We start from the raw sequence: 16,775 nt of genomic DNA, 5'->3' as shown, positions 1-16,775 counted from the left end.
TTTGTAAAGCTACATCCTTAGACAATTCAAAGGAACAATGTCAAGCTTCTGACGTTAACTAGTATTATTTTATATACAAAAATTCACAGGAAAACAAAGAGGACCAGATGTGTGAAACTAAAACGAATTAAAAGATTAATGATACACACCCAAATTGTGTGTAAATTTAGTGTCAACATTCCCTTTAATTTTCAGGATTCACTCATGGCAGTTCTGCTTTACTGATGGTGATTCTATGTATACTGTATGGACAAACATCTGATTAGTTTATTAGAGTGAAAGTGTAAATAGCACAGTTGTACCTTACTCTTTGTGACCCCAAGGACTGAAGGGATTCTCCAGGCAAGGATACCGAAGAGGTTTGCCATTTCCTTCTCTAGGGCATCTTACTGACCCAGGGATGGAACCCGGGTCTCCTGCATAGCAGGCAGATTCTTTATAGACTGAGCTACCAGGGAGGCATAATATATTTATGTTCATCTTAACAGCTAAAATATTTTAATTTGCTCCTTTACTTTTGACTATATGTCTTGGTTTTTTGCAGAAAATAGTTTGTTGAATTGTAACCAATTTGAAACAAACCATAATGGAGTAAGATTATTCAAATAATGGTATAACGGGGTGGGGTGGGGCAGTTTGGAACAGGGTGGGGTTGCTCAGGAGGAGGGCTTACAGTGGCACTTTACAGGTTCTAACTCGAAGAGTGTGGGCTCATTGGCCAAATGATGTCACAATAGACAATGTATGTAAGATAGCATCACTATATTTCATATACTGAAGTCCGCAGAGCAAATGGGTGCTTCCTGTCTCTACACTGACTCCTGTCCCAGGGTAACTGATTAATGCTAATGACAATACAACTAAGTATGTTGATTAGTTATGCCATAAAAAGCAATCAGGGCAATCTCTTATAAAAAGTTCTTCCTCTTCCCTCTCCCTCTCTCTTCCCTTCTCTTCTTCCTTCCCTCCTGTCCTTCCTCCCTTCCTTTCTGACTGTTAAAACTTGTTCATTCTCCCTATAAAAAGTACACTAAAGTTGTTATCCACTCTTATACTCATGTGAGACAAACAACAGTTAACTTTGAACATGGAGACAGGTGTCTGAGCACACTTACCAGAAATCTGGTTAATCAAGTCTAGTCTGAAGACAAAACAGAAAGGAACACTCAGTAGTATTCCTGTGAGAGGAGGGACCTGCATTGCAGCTGTTCTCGCTAAGCTCCTTGAAGATATTTTAAATGAAACAAACTGCTTTGATGAAACTGTAACATATGATGTAGTTTGAAATGAGAGAAGAGTACAAATCTCTGAAAGTCATATAAGTGATGAGATTTTTAAGTTTAAGGGTTTCCCTTGGGTGTGACAGCCTCAGGTTTGGGATGTTTTGCATAATTATGAATGTGGAACTGTATTTTAAAGTTGATTGTGGGTTTAGCTGGCATCAGTGTGCAAATTTATTTTTTATTTTCTAACAAGATAGGCTTGTATAGCTTCTAGAATCTTCTTTGTGGAAAAAAATAAAAGTCTGTTAAAGTAGGCAGAGCTTTCTGAAGATGGCATATAGCATGCACAAGCATACTCTATTTTTTGATGTCCTTAGTATATTTAGATTTGGAGTATACAGCCAGATAACCATAGGAAGAATATATAGTTTTATGTGATTTTTAAAAAGAATTGAATTATCCTTTTCTAACTCCTGAGGGTGTGAGTTATTACAGTGACTTTGTGTATGCCAGTCCTCTGTCTGCTCCAACTGAAATAAATAAGGGCTTTTTCAATAGACAAGAATAAGATGTGAGGAAAGTAGAAACCATGATTAAACAGTTCAGGTAGTGGAAATTTCCCATGAAACTTTTGTTTTGGGAAAGGAGGTGCCCAAGGACAGTTTTCACATTGATTCTACTTCAAAAAATCTCAAGGTCAGGATAATTTTGTGAAGCCAGTTTTCCATAGACAGCAGAGCATTGTTTCCTGGTTCTTGGTGAGAACAGGCTGTCCTTTGAATATTGCGAAGCAGAGAAACTCTTGCTTTATCAGGAAAGAAATGCAGTTGTTCAGGGAAATCTTTTGTCTTTTAGAAGGACCAAGCACAGTTGTTTTCAGCATCCAAGGGATTGTTGAGCCTTGTGTTGTACAACATGAGACTAATGAATAATTTTTGTATGATCTTATATTTATGTTCAGTGAGCATCCTTGTTCTATTCCCCTATCATAAAAAAATAATGAGCTGAGTGTACCCTAATCCTGCATTAAGGATTCACTTTGTGTGTCTCCATTTAATGGTATACATATATAATTTCCTAAATCAATGCCATCCAGGGTCTTTAACAAAATTAATGAGAAATATTTACATCTCTTCATCACCTTTGGGCCATTTGCATAACAGCAACAGATAAGAGAAATACAGCTGTACCTTCTGTTGTATTCCCAGCTTTTGTATTCGGAGCTGGGTTCAAAGGTGGTTCTATGTTGCATTTTCTCCCAAACTCTTAGGCTCAGCAGTTCTGAGTTGTTTAAACAATACATCACTTAGCCATTTTGAATCCCAGTTTTCCCCACATAAAACATAGCACCATGGATAATCACAAATTGAGTTGTTAGTACAAAAGTAATTGTGGTTTTGGACCCTGAAATTTAAATCATTATAAAATTTAAATCATTATAACTAGGCTCAAACACATCTTTATTAATCAAAATAGGAACCATTTCAGTCAACACACTTTTGCCAAATGAGAAATAAGTTTGTTCATTCCAGTAGGGTAAAAATCATGCTTCAGGATTTGACAAACTCTTAGAAAGCACTTTGTGCATACTGGAGGTTGTGGAAGCATTTTCTCTGCAAAAAGTTATTGAGATGCTTGAAGAAGTGGTAGTCAGTTGGTGAGAGATCAGGTGAATATGGCGGATGAGGCAAAACTTCGTAGCCCAATTTGTTCAACCTTTGAAGCGTTGGCTGTGTGGGCATTGTCTTAGAGAAGAATTGGGCCCATTCTTTTGACCAATGCCGGCTGCGGGCATTGCAGTTTTTGGTGCATCTCGATTTACTGAGCATGCTTCTAAGATGTGTTGCTTTCACGAGAATTCAGAAAGCTGTAGTGGATCAGACAGGCAGCAGACCCCCAAACACTGACTGTGACCTTTTTTTGGTGCAAGTTTGGCTTTGAGAAGTGATTTGGAGCTTCCTCTCCATCCAACCACTGAGCTGGTTGTTACTGGTTGTTGTATAAAATCCACTTTTTGTCGCACGTCACAATCTGATTGAGAAACAGTTCCTTGTTATTGGGTAGAATAAGAGAAGATGACACTTCCAAATGACGATTTTTTGTTTTTTGGTCAGCTCACAAGGAACCCACTTATTGAGCTTTTTCATCTTTCCAATTTGCTTCAAATGCCAAACGACCACAGAATTTTAATGTTGAGCTCTTCAGCAACTTCTCGTGTAGTTGTAAGAGGATCAGCTTCAATGATGGCTCTCAATTCATTGTCATCAACTTCCGATGGCTAGCCTCACTTCAAGGTTCTTGTCTCCTTCGCAAAACTTCTAGAACCCCCACTGTGCTGTATGTTTGCTAGAAGTTCCTGGGCCAAAGGTGTTGTTGATGTTGTGAGTTGTCTCCAGTGCTTTACAATCCATTTTGAACTCAAGTAAGAAAACTGCTCAGATTTGCTTTTTGTCTAACATAATTTTCATAGTCTTAAATAAATATAAAAAAGCAATGTCATTAGCAAAAAAAAAAAAAAGCCAGAAATGTACATTAAAGTGATGTATAACATAACCACAACAAATTTCAACAATGCAAAAACTGCAGTTACTTTTGCACCAACTTCTATAATTCATAATGTTATTGCTAAATTTGAAAAAGTAACATAGAGTTTCTGGCATATGGGCATACATGTACACACACACACACACACACACACACACACACACGAGTCATCTCCAAGCCCTAAAGAATTCAGGAAGACTGTAATAGGAGGGAGAATTTATATAAGCTTTGTAGCAGATGTCAGCTCTATTAAAGGCTTGCATCAAATATGCTGTGGAGCAAAAAGGAGAAATGGCCTTTTCCAATGGACCACTGTCCAGGTTTTAGCCTAAACCTCACTCTGTTGCCCCTGTGCCCTGGGAGCAAGAGAGGCGTAGTATCTGCTATTCTAGGACTCTGGAGGGAGACATGCCTGAGTTTGAATCCTGGCTCAGTCACTTCACATTCCTTAAAGCAAGGCCAGTACATATTCTACTTCTGCTCTAAGGTGGCTGTTAGGAGAATAACATAAGTTAATGAAAGTAAAATGCTGACATGAATACACAAAACATAAACAGTGTTTGACACATTATAAATTCTCCATTAATGATAGTTATTTGTGTTTAAAGTGCAACCAGGAATTTTACAAGGCACATAAATGTGAGAAAGCTGAAATTGAAATTTTAGCTCCATCAAATAGGATGGAGACAATTGATTACTTATTGCTCCCTGGCTAATGATTTATCATTTGGAAGATGTGATCTTACAGGACACTGACACTGTTGTTGGCATGATCGATTAACATGGCTCTAGAGATGCACAGGAAGTGTAACTTGATGAACCTCTTGTTGAACTGCCAGACCTAAATTAAGTGCAGTTGAGCTGGTAGCTGCCACAAGGTACCACTGCTGCTGTATCCTTTAGAGATGCAAACAGGAATAGATTTCTTTCAATTACAAGAAAATTCCAAAGCCTTCTTTGCTATGGTATCAGCATAATTTCTTGGGAAGCAGGCGCCTGTCAGTAAGTAAAAGAGGTATGGGTGTGTGTGTATACGTGAATGCAAACCCACATTTACTGCTGCATGAGTGACTTGAAAAGGTCAGGGATCACTGAGTGCACTGACTTCACAACATAATAACAAAAATAGTGGAGACTGATTTTGGATACTAGAAAGAGTATCTCAAATGTCTAGTGAAAATTCAAATCTCAGAGTTCATTGAATTTTGAGAATTTGGTGTTAGACCGTTGTATTTTTCCTGCTTCTCCCTCCCAAGATTACTTCATTTTTGTCTGTAGGCACACACACTTTCCCACCCCTCCTCAAATTTCAGAAGAGGTGTCCCCGCTTCTGTGCAAAGTTGTGCTTTCCAAGTCATTTCTCCCTACTCCATCAAGGGGAGGACCCTGTTCCCTTACAGTTTCCTCTCGCATTTATACTTGTGACTTCTTCCCATTTTCTGACTCTGACATTATGACTTATGTAAATGCTCAAGAATCTCATTATTTTTTTAAATAAAACTTTTTTTTTTTTTAATGTGAGCCATTTTAAAGTCTTTATTGAGTTTGTTACAATACTGCATCTGTCTTATGTTTTGGGTTTTTTTTTTTTTTTTGGCCCTGAGGCATGTGGGATCGTAGTTCTCTGATTAGAGATCTAACCCACACTCCTTGCGTTGGAAGACAAAGTTTTAACTACTGGACAGCCAGGGAAGTCTCACTTCTCTGTATTTTTAAAAAACTTCTCTTGTCTTTCTTTACCTACCCACCTTACTTTTTCTTCCTCCACCGAATTCATCCAAAACTCATGTGTAATTATCTCAATGTCCTCAACTCCCATTCACTTTTTAAAAATTTAGTTTACATTTTTACCAAAATGTAAAATTTGATTAAAATTTCAGCTTAAGGGGTCAGATAGTTTTCCGAAGCTTATAACAAAACCCCAGACTTTGCCTCTCTGGCAGCCCATGGGCAACACACTTTTATTTCTTTTATTTTTTACTCTTAATATCTTTATGTAGCATACTACTCCTTGATTTTTACATTGTAGGCTCTATCTATTGACCACTTCCATGAAAAATGAGGTTTCTTCTATTGCTGACTCTGTCCTTCACACATGTACTTCCAAGAATTCCCTTTCCTGTATAGTTAAAGACCAATTTTGGTGTCACATGGCTATGACTTTTAAATGTCATTCACAGGGGACGCACAGGATTAGATGTTCTTTCCTGCACACTTTTAAAATATTCCCTGGAGTTAACTTGTCTTCATTTGCTTAGTTTTTCTATGAACTGATTCAATCCCTCAAAACACACCAGGGATTTTATCAGTTTCACCTTTTGCAGACTTCTTTACTGGAACTTCTGACCTGCTTCAGTTTTGACTGGCTGTGACATGCCTGTCCTTCTGTAGTCTTAGCTCATCACTCACGATTTCCTCTGCCTAACCCTTGAGGTGGGTTTCCTGTTTCTATACCCTCTTCTTGGCAGAATATTTGTAGTAACTTCTGGAGAAAGGGTACGTAGGGGATGTAAATATTTTGGTTTCCTGCATGTCTAAAAATCTCTGCAGTCTTTTAGTATGTCTCTACATAGAATTCTGAATCAGAAGGCACTTTCTATCAGAATTTTGAAACATTGTTTTTGTGTTGCTAAGAAATCCAAAGATATTCTAATCCTTGATTTTTTTGTGACTTAATTTTATTTATTTACCTTTATTAAACAATAGTCGATTTATAATATTAGTTTCAAGTGTATGACATAGTGTTTTAATATTTTTATAGCTTATACTCCATTTACGGAGAAGGCAATGGCACCCCACTCCAGTACTCTTGCCTGGCAAACCCCATGGACGGAGGAGCCTGGTAGGCGGCAGTCCATGGGGTCAGTAGGAGTCGGACATGACTGAGCCACTTCACTTTCACTTTTCACTTTCATGCATTGGAGAAGGAAATGGCAACCCACTCCAGTGTTCTTGCCTGGAGAATCCCAGGGACGGGGGAGCCTGGTGGGCTGCAGTCCATGGGGTCGCACAGAGTCGGACATGACTGAAGTGACTTAGCAGCAGCAGCAGCATACTCCATTTAAAGTTATTATTAAATATTGGCTATCCTCCCTGTGCTGTATGGTGCATCCTTGTATCTAATTCATTTTATACACAGTGGTTTGTACCTCTTAATCCCCTGTTCCTATATGACCCTCCCTACTTCCTTCTCCCTTCTCTGTATCTGTGCATCTGTTTGTTTTACTGTATTCATTTAAAAAAAAATTTAGGTTCCACATACATGTCAAAACATGCAGAATTTGTCTTTGTTATTTTTACAGACTAATATGCTCCAGGTCCATCTCTGTTGTTGTAAATGGCAATATGTCATTCTCTCTCTCTCTTTTTTACAGCTGAGTAATATTCCATTATATACATTTTATATGTATACAATACATATATTATATGTATACATGTGTATACCTCACATTTTCTTTATCCACTCATCTGTTGATTGGACATTTAGGTTGCCTCCATATATTGGATGTTGTTAATCATGCTGCTTTGAACATCAGGTTGCAAATAACCTTTTTGAATTAGTGTTTTTTTTTTTTTTCCAGATACACTCAAGAGTAATGGAATTGCTGGATCATATCATAGTTCTATTTTTAGTTTTTTGAGGTGCTTCCATACTGTTTTTAACAGGGACTACACCAGTTTACATTCCCATGATGGGTACCAGGGTTCCCTTTTCTCCACCTTTTTGCTAACACTTGTTATTTGTGGTCTTTTTGAAAATAGCCATCCTGACAGGTGAAAGCTGATATCTTATTGTTTTGATTTGCATTTCCCTGATGATTAGCAATGCTGCACGTATTTTCATGTAATATAAGCCATCTGTATGCCTTCTTCCAAAAAATGCCTATTCAGGTCTTTTGCCCATTTTTAAATTGGGTACCTAATAAGTAGCTTTGTGGGGCTGGAGTGACTTTGAGAAGATACCTCACATACAAGGGCAAAGGAGAAGCCCCAGCAAGATGGTAGAAGGGGCAAAATCACATTTAGAATCAAACCCCATACCCACCAGAAACACTCAGAGGGCTCAAACAAACCTTGTGTGCACCAGGACCCAGAAACCCCACACAGACTGAGACAGAACTGTGTTTGTGTGTCTCCTGAGAAGGTATGGGTCAGCAGTGGACTGCCGCAGGGGCAGGAGCTCTGGGTGCAGCAGACCTGGGTATGGCATAAACCCTCTTGGCTGCCATTAACCCCACCATAGAACTGCCAGAACTCACATAGGACTGGGGAAACAGACCCTTGGAAGGCACAAATAGAACCTTATGTGCACCAGGGCCCAGGAGAAAGGAGCAGTGACCACCCAAGAGACTGACCCAGACTTTCCCGTGAGTGTCCAGGAGTTTCCAGTGGAGGCGTGGGTCAGCTGTGGCCTGCTGCAGGCTTGAGGGTACTGAATGTAGCAGTGTCTGCATGGGACCTTTTGCAGGAGGTCGCTATTATCTTCATTACCTCCACCACAGTTTGGCCTCAGGTAAATAACAGGGAGAGAACACAGCCCCGCCCATCAACAGAAAATTGGATTAAAGATTTACTGAGCATGGCCCCGCCCATCAGAACAAGACCCAGTTTCCCCTCAGTCTCTCCCATCAAGAAGCTTCCTTAAGCCTCTTATCCTTCTCCATCAGAGGGCAGACAGACTGAAAGCCACAATCACAGAAAACTAACCAATTTGATCACATGGACCACAGCTTTGTCTAACTCAATGAAACTATGAGCCATGCTGTGTAGGGCCACCCAAGACATATGGGTCATGGTGGAGAGTTCTGGCAAAACGTGGTCCACTGGAGAAGGGAGGGGCAAACCACTTCAGTATTCTTGCTTTGAGAAACCCATGAACAGTATGAAAAGACAAAGATAGGACACTGAAAGATGAACTCCCTGGGTCGGTAGGTGCCCAATATGCTACTGGAGACTAGTGGAGAAATAACTTCGGAAAGAATGAAGAGATGGAGCCAAAGCAAAAACAATACCCAGTTGTGGATATGACTGATGATGGAAGTAAAGTCTGATGCTGTAAAGAGCAATATTTCATAGGAACCTGGAATGATAGGTCCATGAATCAAGGCAAATTGGAAGTGGTTAAACAGGAGATGGCAAGAGTGAACATCAGCATTTTAGGAATCAGCAGACTAAAATGGACTGGAATGGGTGAATTTAACTCAGATGACCATTATATCTACTACTGTGGGCAGGAATCCCTTAGAAGAAATGAAGTAGCCATGATGGTCAACAAAAGTCTGAAATGCAGGACTTGGATGCAATCTCAAAAATGACAGGATGATCTCTGTTCGTTTCCAGGGCAACCATTCAATATCATGGTAATCCAAGTCTATGCCCTGACCAGTAATGCTGAAGAAGCTGACATTAACAGTTCTATGAAGACCTACAAGACCTTCTAGAACTAACACCCACAAAAGATGTCCTTTTCATTATAGGGAACTGGAATGCAAAAGTAGGAAGTCAAGAAATACCTGGACTAATAGGCAAGTTTGGCCTTGGAGTACAGAATGAAGCAGGGAAAAGGCTAATAGAGTTTTGCTAAGAGAATACACTTGGCATAGCAAAGTTATAGCAAATACCCTCTTCCAACAACACAAGAGAAGACTCTACACATGGACATCACCAGATGATTATATTCTTTGCAGGCAAAGATAAAGAAGCTCTATACAGTCAGCAAAAACAAGACCAGAAGCTGACTGTGGCTCAGATCATAAATTCCTTAATGCCAAATTCAGACTTAAATTGAAGAAAGTAGGGAAAACCACTAGACCATTCAGGTATGACCTAAATCCAATCCCTTATGATTATACAGTGGAAGTGACAAATAGATTCAAGGGATTAGATCTGCTAGTGCCTGAAGAACTATGCACTGAGGTACATGAAACTGTACAGGAGGCAGGTATCAAGACCATCGCCAAGAAAAAGAAATGAAAAAGGAAAAATGGTTGTCTGAGGAGGGCTTACAAATGGCTATGAAAAGAAGAGAAGTGAAAGGCAAAGGAGAAAAGGAAAGATATACTCATTTGAATGCAGAGTTCCAAAGAATAGCAAGGAGAGATAAGAAAGCCTTCCTTGGTGATCAGTGCAAAGAACTAGAGGAAAGCAATAAAATGGGAAAGACTAGAGATCTCTTCAAGAAAATCAGAGATACAAAGGGAAAATTTCATGCAAAGATGGGCACAATAAAGGACAGAAATTGTATGGACCTAACAGAAGCAGAAGATAATAAAAGGTGGCAACAATACACCGAAGAACCATACAAAAAAGATCTTAATGACCCAGATAACCATGATGGTGTGATAACTCATCTAGAGCCAGACATCCTGGAGTTCAAAGTCAAGTGGGCCTTAGGAAGCATCACTACGAACAAAGCTAGCGAAGGTGATGGAATTCCAACTGAGCTATTTCAAAGCCTAAAAGATGATGCTGTGAAAGTGCTACACTCAATATGCCAGTGAATTTGGAAAACTCAACAGTGGCCACAGGACTGGAGAAGGTCAGTTTTCATTCCAATCCCAAAGAAAGGCAATGCCAAAGAATGCTCAAACTACTGTGCAATTGAACTCATCTCACACGCTAGTAAAGTGATGTTCAAAATTCTCCAAGACAGGCTTCAGCAATACGTGAAGAGTGAATTCCAGAAGTTCAAGTTGGATTTAGAAAAGACAGAGGGACCAGAGATCAAATTGCCAACATCTGCTGGATCATCAAAAAAGCAAGAGAGTTCCAGGAAAACATCTACTTCTGTTTTATTGACTATGCCAAAGCCTTTGACTATGTGATCACAACAAACTGTGAAAAATTCTTCAAGACATGGGAAAACCAGACCACCTGACCTGCCCCCTGAGAAATCTGTATGCAGGTCAAGAAGCAACAGTTAGAACTGGGCATGGACCAACAGACTGGTTCCAAATCAGGAAAGGAATTCGTCAAGACTGTATACTGTCACCCTGCTTATTTAACTTATATGCAGAGTACATCATTTGAAATGCTGGGCTGGATGAAGCACAAGCTGGAATCAAGGTTGCTGGGAGAAATATCAATAACCTCAGATATGCAGATAACACCACCCTTATGGCAGAGAGAGAAGAAGAACTGAAGAGCCTTTTGATGAAAGTGAAAGAGGAGTGTGCAAAAGCTGGCTTAAAACTCAACATTCAGAAAACTAGGATCATGGCATCCGGTCCTATCACTTCATGGCAAATAGATGCGGTAACAGTGGAAACAGTGACAGACTTTATTATGGGGGGCTCCAAAATCACTGCAGATGGTGATTGCAGCCATGAAATTAAAAGACTCTTACTCCTTGGAAGAAAAGTTGTGACCAAACTAAACAGCATATTCAAAAGCAGAGACATGACTTTGCCAAAAAAGGTCCGTCTAGTCAAAACTATGGTTTTTCCAATAGTCCTGTATGTATGTGAGAGTTGGACTATAAAGAAAGCTGAGTGCCAAAAAATTGATGTTTTTGAACTGTGGTGTTGGAGAAGACTATTGGGAGTCCCTTGGACTGCAAGGAGATTCAACCAGTCCATCCTAAAGGAAATCAGTTCTGAATATTCATTGGAAGGACTGATGCTAAAGCTGAAACTCCAATACTTTGGCCACCTGATGCAAAGAACTGACTCACTGGAAAAGACCTTGATGCTGGGAAAGATTGAAGGCGGGAAGAGAATGGGTCGACAGAGGATGAGATGAGATGGTTGATGAATTGACTCAATGAACATGAGTTTCAGTTAACTCCGGGAGTTGATGATGCACAGGGAGGCCTGGTGTGCTGCAGTCTATGGGGTCGCAAGGTCAGACACGACTGACCAACTGAACTGAAAAAGTGACTCAAACTTCTCACTCACAAGGAAGGATATCTGGATATCTGAGACCGTAATACTTCTCTCCTCTTCCATGTCCCCTGTTAGGTGTGTGGGTTCTGACTAGGTCACTTCTCCATGCTTCCCATCAGACTCCATTTGGATCTTTCCTTACAGCCTAGAATAGTTTCTTCCAATGTGTAGATTGTTTTCAGTGAGAATTGCTCCTCATATGGTCATATTTTTTATGTATTTTCAGGGGAGGTGAGCTCAGCATCCTCCTACTGTGCCCTCTTCGTCTTCCTTACTTATATTTTCTTTTTCTCTACAGCCACTTTTTTAGGAATATATTTGTGAACAGTGTCCTGAAATTTCTCAGGATGTGCCTTGACATGGAATATTTTATCTGTTGTATTTTGGGGGGACACTCTGTGGATGCTTTCAATGTAGGACGGGTTCTTGAATTTGTTATTTGATGATTACTTTCCTCCATTTTCTTTATTCATTCTTTCTGAAACTTCTATTATTTGAATGTTGAACTTCCCTTGTTGCTTTTCCAATTTATTTTCTTGTTATCTTTTGACCTACTTATTAGGAGATTTCATCATTTTTCTTAGTTTTTCCTTTTCTAAGATTTCCCTTTTTTCATTTCTGCAAGCATATTTCTATTTTTCCAAGAGTTCTTTCTTATTCTTTGTTTCCCTTATCTGCAGCATTTCTGTTCATGTTTCAAAGGTAACATGTCTTATTTTTCTGACATATAAATATTAGTGTTTTGAGGTTTTCACCTCCCTGCACAGTTGATTTATTTGCTGCTTGTTTTGTTTTCTGCCTTTCATGTTAGTGGCTTTCTTTAGTTGTTTGGGGATCCTCGACTATATGTTTATGTTTAAGTTGAAGAACTTAAAAGCTGATGAAAATATCTGAGAGGGTAGTGTGCATTCTGCATCATGGACAATAAGCTTAATGGTGGAGATGCAGCTGCCTGTTTCCTCAGGAATTCCTGATGTCCATATTTTAGGACTTTCCCCTTGTGCTGGCTGGAGTCTCTGGGAAAGATGTTTCTAATCTCCTGCATGGAAGTTATAATTCTAGCTGCCAGTTTTATGGGGACAGACTTGTCGAAGAGGGCTGAAGATTTCAATATTTGGCATTCAAAAGTCCTCCTTTAAATCCCAATTCCCACTCACCTGGAATTCACTCTGGGTACACTTCCAGTGACCGTGTTGGCATCTTCTGGTGCAAGAACTTTTTCACCCTCTACAGACGATAAACTTCTAGTCTTCTGTAAGCGGTGAAGTCTTTCTACTGGAGAAGGCAGCCATCTTGGAGTCTGTTCTGTACAAATCCTCAAATGATTCTTCTCTTTTAACCCCTTGTGCATGCTAGTCACTTCGGCTGTGTCCGACTCTTCACAATTCCATGGACTGTAGTCCATCAGGCTTCTCTGTCCATGGAGTTTTCCAGGCAGGAATACTGGAGTGGGTTGCCATTTCCTTTTCCAGGGGATCTTCCAGACTGGACCCAGGGATTGAACCCATGTCTATTATGTCTCCTGAATTGGCAGGTTCTTTACCACTAGCACCAGCCGGGAAGAGACAAACTTCAGCAGCATCAGAACCTGGTGCCGCTACCTCCAGAATACTTGGATAGGGGATCTGTGGGAAGAAATGATTGGCTTCTTAACTGTCTTCACTGTTGATTTAGGATTCAGCGTTCTTGATATCATGTAGTCATTTGCCACTCATCCATCAGTTTTCCAGATTCCAAATTTTTTTGTTGCCTCCTCGCTTGTTGGGTTTGTCTCCACAGGTTAATGGGTTTCAAAATTTCTTTACTGTTATCTTGGTGAATTCAAGAAAGAACAAGAGTACACGAATATTTTCTATTTGCTATCTTTAACCAGGTATTCCTACTCATCTTTCTTTTAAAAAAAATTATTTTATTTATTTTTTATTTTGGCTGAGCCTCATGGCATACAGCATGCGGGATCGTAGTTCCTTGACCAGGGGTCAAAAGCCATGCACCCCCTGCAGTGGAAGCACAGAGTCTTAACCACTGGACAACCAGGGAAGTCCCCTATTCACCTTTCAAGTAACTTCTTTAACCACACTTTTCACTACCAAAAGCTCTCTGGTAAGGAAAGTGATGACGAGACCTCCACAGGATTTGTCTTACAAATGGCATTTGAAATGAGCCATTTTATCATCCTTGAAGGGCTTCCCAGGTGGTGCTAGTGGTAAAGAACCCACCTGGCAATGAGGGAGAACTGACATGGGTTTGATCTCTGGGTCAAGAAGATCCCCTGGAGGAGGGCATGGCAACCCACTCCAGTATTCTTGCCTGGAGAATCCCTTGGACAGAGGAGCCTGGCGGGCTATAGTCCATAGTGCCGCAAAAAACTGGACACGACTGAAGTGACTTAGCATGCATGCAGGCATCATCCTTGAAACCATTCCTTTCCCTAGGATTTGCAACTCTCTCACTCTTGAATCCCCCACTTCTCCTCATTCCTCATCCCTTCATAGGGTCCTTTTTCCTAGTCCGTACTTTTAACGCTATAGTATCCCAACATTCTTACCTCTGTCTTTTCTCTTTTGACTTTTTGCTTATCTGGGGTCATTTTATTTTTTCTCATGGTTTTGATTATCTCCTTACAATGAGAGATTCATGAATCTCTATCACTGCTGACTTTTCTCTTGAGTTTTAGTTTTTGGTATCCAACTTTCTGTTCTTTGATTTTAGCCTCAACTTTAAAATTTTCATGACTAAGCTTATCTTTCCTCCAAAACTGTTTTTTCTTACCTTCCTGTCCTTCACTGTGAAAGTAGCTAACGTTGCCTCCATTTGCACATTCATTTCAGTGCTCTTGACCTACGTATGGTCTTTGGAGTCTTTTTTAAGTTGCTTGTAACCTCTTACCAACTCCTTGATTAATGATTAATTAAAATCTAAATGCATGCTTATTTGATATCTACATGAATGTCATGACATTATTATTTTTTAAAAAATGCTTTAACAGTAACCAAAAGTTGTCTTGGATGATTGTCTTATCTTGGATATTTTAAAATACCTTACGTGATGGTCTGAATAAGATATACTCTAGAGATGATCTGAAACTGTCCTTCCTATGGGACATCAATATTATCATTTAAGATTAATAGAACACATTAGTCATTCAGGGTCAAGTTTAAAACCTTTTGTCTAAGGAGAGGCCTGACTTCAGGCTAAAACTTAACAGTTCATCTCCTGCCATGAGGCTGAGAACAAAGACAATTTTTTTTTAAAGGTATGTAGAGGACCATATGGGGCCCTTATGGGGCTCTGGGCATATGGAATTAGAGATGTGGAAATAGTCCTGAGGATTATAGAAAGGAAGATTTGGCAGAATAATAAAGGAAGGAAAATTACATCTTGAACACCCTTTCAATCTTTATCAAATTATAACAATTTAAAAAATCATTTAACCATAAAAGAGTATAACTTAATTAGATCCACTAACTTCTGGAAAATGACAAAGTATGAATTTTAAAAATCTATGAAAGGAAAGCAGGTCAATTTAGGACTGGCCACACAAAGAACTTTAATTTGGACTAACCAAAGAAAAGAATCTGTCTCAGTGATATACCTTATTTATGGCAAACTTTGACAAGAAAGATAAGTTTAAGAAGGTCAAGAGTTAAAGAGTAAGATCTTAATGTATCTTGCTTTAATGAAAAAGTCCATCATTTGTAATCAACACATTGATTGTATGCAAATGTATGTGGTTGCAAATGTTCAGAAACAAAAGGTTTCCTTAATTAAACATTCTACCTCCTTATATTTTGATTACATTATTCATTTGCTTTACAGAACAAATGTGAATTCCTTAATTATCATTATATTAATTAGTGAGGTTTTTCATAATATGGAAATCTAGAGAATGATTAATGAAGGGAAAAAGAGAGGAAGGAAGCTGAATTTCTCATGAGATTTTCTGTTTTGTAAAATTTTCTGTGTATTTCCCTCTTGTTTAAAGATGTAACTGCCAGTGCTTATTTTTTGAGTATCTGTTAGGGTTTAGAAGATTAGTCAGTGTTCTGCAGGTCTTTACGGACTGGCTACCAAGAGAATAAGGTCAACAGTCATAGCAATTACAAATATGATCACTTATTGAGAATTTACAAAATGCAGTCTTGTGCTGAGTGCTTTATATGTAGCTATCTTGTGAAAGAAGTAAAATACCTTTCCTTTTCCTGAATAATCCCCCCGTCAACTCTTTGTATGACTGACTCCTTATTTCTTCACATCAGCTAAAACACTACCTCCCAAAGAGTATCTTCAAAGTAGATTCTTACTATCATTGACATTCTTGATAACTTGTCCTTTTCTTTCATTGTTATTGTTGAGTTGCTAAGTTGTGTCTGACTCTTGAGACCCCATGGACTGTAGCCTGCCAGGCTTCTCTGTCCATGAAAATCTCCAGGCAAGAATAATGGAGAGGGTTGCCATTCCCTTCTCCAGAGGATCCTCCTGACCCTGGAACTGAACCTTGGTCTTTGACATTGCAGCATATTCTTTACCATCTGAGCCACAGGGGAAGCATTTACTTAGGGAAAAGCAAAAATCATAATATCTATTTATTGATTAACATTCAATATTCACTAGATATGGATCATAGTATGAGAGACATAAAGTTGAAGAATATAAACCCTAGCTGCATGCACACTAGTAGAAAGAAAATGCAAATAGACTACTAATAGAGAATACTTAAATTGAGTTATGGGGAAAAACGCCGTAAGAGATGAGAAGGAAGAGAATTGCTTTACAATGTTGTATTGGTTTCTGCTGTATAATAATGTGTATCAGCCATAAGTATATGGTTATTGGCTCCCTCTTAAGCCTCCCCCACCTATCCCAACCCACCCTTCTAGATTGTCAAAGAGAAATGGACTGAACTCCCTATTTTTAAGGCAACTTCCCACTAGCTATCTAGTTTACATGTGGTCGTGTATATATGTCAATGCTTCTATTTCAATTTATCCCACCCTCTCCCTCTCCTGCTGGGTCCACAAGTCTGTTCTCTACATTTGTGTCTCTATTCTTGCCCTGCAAATAGACTCTTCAGTACCATTTTTCTAGATTCCACAAAGTGTTAGTCACTCAGTCATGTCTAACT

At 39.2% G+C, this 16,775-nt stretch overlaps 1 protein-coding gene across 1 annotated transcript in view; it reads left to right on the top strand.

Annotated features, from left to right (window-relative positions):
* The first annotated feature begins 749 nt into the window (after positions 1 to 749).
* Positions 750 to 16,775, top strand: part of TSPAN8 (tetraspanin 8) — a 66,706-nt gene continuing 50,680 nt past the window's right edge. The window contains exon 1 of the mRNA XM_019959997.2: positions 750 to 831. The gene's annotated coding sequence lies outside the window, so the exon portion shown is untranslated. The remainder of the gene's footprint in view (positions 832 to 16,775) is intronic.

This window comes from Bos indicus, chromosome 5 (assembly GCF_029378745.1).
Source record: "Bos indicus isolate NIAB-ARS_2022 breed Sahiwal x Tharparkar chromosome 5, NIAB-ARS_B.indTharparkar_mat_pri_1.0, whole genome shotgun sequence".
NCBI lineage: Eukaryota > Metazoa > Chordata > Mammalia > Artiodactyla > Bovidae > Bos > Bos indicus.
Note: the sequence above shows the minus strand (reverse complement) of the source record. Positions and strands in the feature narration are given on the sequence as shown.